Source organism: Gobio gobio (genome assembly GCF_949357685.1).
Source record: "Gobio gobio genome assembly, chromosome: 4".
Taxonomy (NCBI): domain Eukaryota; kingdom Metazoa; phylum Chordata; class Actinopteri; order Cypriniformes; family Gobionidae; genus Gobio; species Gobio gobio.
The window spans coordinates 9,498,682-9,505,417 of NC_137100.1; positions in this window are offsets into that span (position 1 = coordinate 9,498,682).

Genomic DNA, 6,736 nt, shown 5'->3' on the forward strand with positions numbered 1-6,736 from the left:
CTGTCAAAGCATTAAATCATATTTTTAAACTCTAAGACTATAGCTGTGTCCCAAAGTGAAGGGCGCGCACTTCGAAGGCCGCATTTGAAGTGCGATTGCGTCATTGCGGCACTATGAAGGGTGTCCCAATGTGAAGGCTGCACCCTCTGAAGGCCACATTTGAAGTGCGATTGCGTCACAGCGGCACTACGAAGGGTGTCCCAATGTGAAAGCTGCACTTCCGAAGGCCGCATTTGAAGTGCGATTGCGTCACAGCAGCGCGACGAAGGCTGCCGCAAGTCGAAAGCGACTCAAAATGCGCCCTCCGTTTCTCAGGCAAAGGAAGGGTACAGCAGATGGAACCTTACCACAACTTCGCAGCCTACCCTATCCCAGAATTCATAGCACACTGGTGATTACAGGATTTGACTGGTCCGCATTCCCGCGGCGGGTATAAATTTCCCAGTGAAAGACGGTAGCGGTCGGTAACTCAAGTGTAGCCTGGCGCACCGCTTGAACTTGAAGTAAACAAAACGTTTAGTGCATTCGTGGTAGAGCAACCTGGCAAGATAATTTCCCAATTTTAACTAGCATAAGTGTTATTTATTTCTCAACCATTCTCTCAAGAAGAGGAATCAGTCCATTCTCTCCTTTTTTGCTTTTTTTTATTTTATCTCTTATTTCTGCACTTTCTTTAAATACAAATTAGATGTGTGTGGGGCTGTTTTTTCGTCCCGCTAGATCTATTAAGCACCGCACCCTCCCGCTCGCACTTCAAATTCACTCCGTGCTCACGCGCTATAAATTATTTTATTCCCGACCGATCCAGCTAAATTTAGATTTCGTTTCCAGAATCTCTGTTTTAAATGTCCTCTACAGAAAGAGAGAGACTGGGGATAACAGAAGTAAGGCTATGTTGGCCAAGCAATCATTTATTTATTTTTTCTTATAGGCCTAGGCATACTGTCAACACCTAAAATATGTCACAGACAAAAATAGGCTAAATCAAATACGACATCTGTTACTCAAAACTATAAGTCAAAATGCAAATAAACGAAAACTGCTGACATTACTGCACCAGATAAGACTTGAACCAACAATCCTCGGCTCCGAAGGCTGATGCCTTATCCATAAATGACACAGATGGGACTCAAACCCACAATCCTCAGCTCCAAAGGCTGATGCCTTATCCATTAGGCCACTGGGCCACAGTCACAACAACTTAGAAGTTAAGCAACTTAGTTTGAGCATTTAAACTCTAAGACTATGACTTGCATGTCCTCCTGCAACTGGTTTTCTGCAGAGACTTGAATGACCCAGATGGGACTCGAACCCACAATCCTCAGCTCCGAAGGCTGATGCCTTATCCATTAGGCCACTGGGCCACAGACACAACAACAACTTAGAATAATTGGTACTTCTGCACTAGAATACTACTGTCAAAGCATTAAATCATATTTTTAAACTCTAAGACTATGACGTGCTTGTCCTCCTGCAACTGGTTTTCTGCAGAGACTCGGATGACCCAGATGAGACTCGAACCCACAATCCTCAGCTCTGAAGGCTGATGCCTTATTCATAAATGACCCAAATGGGCCTCGAACCCACAATCCTCAGCTCTAAACTGCTTATTCCTTATCCATTAGGCCACTGGGCCACAGCCACAACAGCAACTTAGATAAATTGGTACTTCAGCACTAGAATACTACTGTCAAAGCATTAAATCATATTTTTAAACTCTAAGACTATGACTTGCTTGTCCTCCTGCAACTGGTTTTCTGCAGAGACTCGGATCCACCTCAGACCCACCTCAGCACCACACATACCCACAAATCTGGCAACCAACTTGACCTCATCTACACACGCAACTGCACCACAGATAACATTTTGTTGAAACCTCTTAACATCTCAGATCATTACTTCATCACATTTAATCTACAACTTACTACTCATGCACCACCAGTCCCTCTACCAGTTACTTTCAGATGAAACCTGTGTTCACTTTCTCCATCTCATCTCTCCTCTGCTGTGTAATCTTCTCTTCCCTCATCCACACAATTCTCCTCTATGGATGTTAACACTGCGACAGATACTTTATGTTCCACTTCAACTTCTTGTCTAGGTAGTATCTGTCCTCTGCAGGGCCGGCCCAAGCCCTTCTGGGGCCCTAAGCAGAATTTTATTTTGGGGCCCCTCGGTGCCACCAATAAGATATTGTCAATTCTTGATAATTCGCTCACCCAGTATCAATGTTAGTATTTGTAGCTGTGTTGCTTACATCATTTCTGCCTGTCATGTTTTTACCCTTATACGGTTTTTAATTGTAACAGTAGCAAACCCACAAGAGTGGTCAGGTGTTACAGTAATATTCAAAGTCTTACAGTACTACAGTTCAGACTGGGATATGTAATTTTTTTTTTGTAGGTAGTCTCTTATGCTGAATATGCTCACTTTTCCCCGGGATTCTTTGATGAATAGAAGGTTCAAAAGAACAGCATTTCTCTGAAATAGAAAGCTTTCAAAAAATCCCAAAAACATTGTACACAACTGTTTTCAACACTGATAATCATAAATGTTTGTTGAGCATCAAATCATCATATTAGAAGGATTTCTGAAGGATCATGTGACACTGAAGACTGGAATAATGATGATAAATGCAGCTTTGATCACAGGACTAAATTACACTTTACTATACACTCACATAGGCAAGCTGTTTTACATTATAATAATATTTCACAATATTACAGTTTTTACTGTAGCTATTTTTTATCAAATAAATGCAGCCTTGGCGAGCAGAAGAGACTAAAAACAAGAAATGTTGATTTCTTTCAAATATTAAACAGAGCTTTTATTTTGGCGGAAATAAACATTTATTTTTTACATTCCATTCGACTGTGTAGAAAGAACCTTTTTATTTTCTAAATAAAAACTTCCAAAATGTAGGCTACACAACTTATAATTCCAAGGGGACGATAGACTATAGCACTTGCAGAAAAACATTTACTGAGAAACTGGAAGCTATGCTGTACTCCAAAACATGCAGCACGTCAGACAAGATATTCGTACCAAACCACAGCGCATTCTCAAATCCATCCATTCATAAAAAGGTGACCGGGCAATAGACGAGTGCGTTTTAGCAGCGATTTTCTCGCACTTTGGACTTTGAACCCTGGCTAACAAGAGAATAGTGTCTGGGCGATGGCGCCGCGAGCTCGTGCAGTGCTGTCAGAATCAATCCGTGCATATATTAGAAAATGTAACATTTTGCAGTTTATTCAGTAATTTTTTAAGGCCATTTCGCGATTTCAATCATCATAACATGCAGCAAAAAGTAATTTCATGTGCTCTTGGGGGCCCCCAGGTGGCCACGGGGGCCCTAAGCAGCCGCTTAGTTCGCTTATGCCTTGGGCCGGCTCTGGTCCTCTGTCTTCTAGGCCAGCAAATGCTACTCCCTCTAACCCTTGGTTATCTGATGTTCTTCGTGAACACTGGACCAAACTCAGGGCAGCAGAGAGGAAATGGCCTAAATCAACCGACCCGTCTGACCTGAGTAAGTATCAGTCTCTGCTCTCATACTGCAATGCGCTTCTGGCTGGACTTCCATCATGTGCGATCAAAACGATCCAAATGATCCAGAATGCAGCAGCTCGTCTTATCTTCAACGAACCCAAAAGGGCCCACGTCACACCACTCTTCATCTCTCTGCACTGGCTACCACTCGCTGCTCACATCATGTTCAAGGCGCTTACGCTCGCTTACAGATCCACCACGAGCTCAGCTCCTGCATACTTTGACTTGCTCCTACAAGTCTACACCCCCACCAGAAGCCTTCACTCAGCTAAGGAGCAACGGCTTGTGGTACCATCACAGAGAGGCAGAAAATCCCTCTCCAGAACATTTACATTCACCATCTCCTGCTGGTGGAACGAACTTCCCACCCATCCGAACTGCAGAATCACTGGCAACATTCAAAAGACAGCTGAAAACTCACCTCTTCCGGGAGCACTTAACCTCATCTTAAAAAAAAAAATTCCTTATTTTCCTTCTATTTTCCTCTATGTCTTCCCTGCCCCAGCGTATGATGACCTGTGTAATGTCAAAAACGTAGTACTTCAGGCACTTTCTGTGCTTCGTTGCCTCTTCATGACGGATCGCTTCCAGTACTCCTCAGTTGTAAGTCGCTTTGGATAAAAGCGTCTGCTAAATGCATAAATGTAAATGTAAATTAAATAATTTCAAAGATCAAGCTGAAAAGCGGACACAACCATCTGTATCTTAGCCACTGTACAAGAATCCGTAAAAATCTGTGTATTTTTAAAAGGTAAGACTGCAATTTAAGCAATTAAATACCGTGACATGCTTGACCTTATACAACTGTCTTTCTTAGATGACTCAGATGGGACTCAAAACCACAATCCTCAGCTCCAAAGACTGATCCCTCGTTCCTTATAATGTCCTATAGGCCACTTTGTAATTTTCATCTGCATTGGTGTCAAGGCATTTCTTGGATCAGTGATTTTCAAAATGAACAATTATTACATTGGTGGCCCCGGGTGCAAGGGCCCTTTCATCGCTACTTGCAGCTTTAATTTTTTTTTTTGTATCTTTGTTCTATTATATTTATTGGTGCTATTGCTTGTTTTTTGTTCATGTTTACTTGTCTTTATTTAAAATTATTTATTAAAATACTATTTTTTATTCATATTTATTATTTTGTAATAAATAATATTTTAATGTCCCTTTTAAGACCTGCCCCTTTTGTTATAAAATAAAGTTACAAAATCTGTTACATGGAAAAAAAATAAAGTGACGTTCCTAAACGTAATTTAGGGAGGACCGAGCCCATCTAATCTTATAATCGACAGCCAAAAGCAAGAGTATATAAACAGCTGCTTACCTCTCCTCAGTCTCAGCTGTTCCAGCATCCCACCACCTCCCCAAACTCCACCTTTATCTTAGGTACCTTGCCCTACATAATCATATCCTATATTTAGTCACTTTGGGGGTATATCAGAGCTCGAGTTGAAGCTGCTTCATCGAGCCCTTCATCAGTAGACAGCAAGCCAAATAAGTTTAACCTAATATCTTAAGATTATATGGGTAAACAAACTCGTTAAATTATGATAAATCTCCAGCCCACCAGGAATTTCACTTGGTCCAACTTACATCTCAAAGTTGGAGCTGGGCCTGCTGCAGCCACCGTGTTGCGTTCATAAGTAGAACTGTTTTGTTGACTACTATTTTGAAACAGGAAGCCTGAACTCCAGAAGTGTTGTGTAATGATATAATGAGTGCTTATCAGTACTTAAATATTGATGCTTCCTCGTTTCCTCACTCCTCTGTCCTCCAGCCTGTGACACAGAAACCAATCGAGCTCAGCCATGAGGAGGCGAGGAACGAGGAGTAAGGAAGCTTCCTGAGAAGTCATGAGCGAGGATACACAGGTGTATCCTTCCCTCGCATCCTAAGGGGGTGGGGCTAAGATGCGAGGAAAGGAAGCAAGGAAAGGAAACGAGGATGCACAAATAAGAAATGAGAAGCATCCACTGTGTGAGAGAACGGAAGTGAAGTGAGTAAACAAAATGGATGAAGTTCCCTACTCCTGTCTCGTGAGCTTCATTGTTTTATAACTCCTGACAGATACCACACAATTCGAGATTGAGAGATTCAAGTTTATTGTCATTACACATGTACAAGTACAATGCAACGAAATGAAGTTTGGAGCAAGCCTCCGAGCCGCAGCTATTTAAAGCGCCGCCACACGCTCTCCGGAAATAAAGAAATGCAGATTGCTAAGCATACATGCAAACATTACATACATAGTACACACAGTACACGTGGTCACGTGATGGGATTTTTTGTTGGGAATAGTAAGGGAGATAGGAAGGAGGAAAGGGGAGGCAGACGGTTGGATGGGGGCAGGGATGGGATGAGGTGTGTGTGATGCGAGTAAGAGTCTTGAAGCTTCCTGTGTTGTGTGAGAATGTTAGCCATAACTTAACATGTTTTCAAAGTTCAGTTCTGTGGCTTGTCCTTGAAAGGAGATATGGCCGTGCACAGGGAACGAAAGCGAGATAGCAGGACCCAGCTGTCAAGCTGACCTCCCAACCGAGAGATAGGGACAAGCTGGACGTTGGGATGAGGGAAAATATCTTAATCCATTTAGCTGATCTTCGGTAATTTTCCGGACCATAATCAATCAATCCGTTCTGATCCTCAGTGAAATAGGAACCCCACTATCATAATGCCAATTATGAATAAATCCTCAATATCCTCCACGGACAGGACTTCCAGGCACAGGCCTTGCCAGTTGTTCCAGGCGTCCCGCGTGTAGCCCGCGGGGAAGGTCCCGTCCGGGCAGGTGGGTTCTCCCGGAGCACCTTTCCTCAGTGAGAAAATCTTGTCAATCGCGCTGAGAGACCAGTTAATCAATTCCATTTCAGTATTTTCAGGAGTCCAGCAAGCAGGGAGTCAAGAAAAAAAGACAAAAAGATCAGCGCCAAAGCAGAGCGGGGAGCAGATAGAAGGCACGTCTGCTCTGTATGAGATCAGGAAGTGGAATTCATGCAATAAGTATCAATGAAAGATTAAAATGTTTGGTTCATTTAAATTAAAAGTAATGATCTATTATTCTCACTCACTGTTATATTTTCAATGATTCTGTGACATTGCAAAGTGAAACTGTGAAAATGTTTTTCATTGCACGTGTTTAAATTTAAAAAACCCTTCCGTTTTTTTTAAATATTTTTTTGTGAAA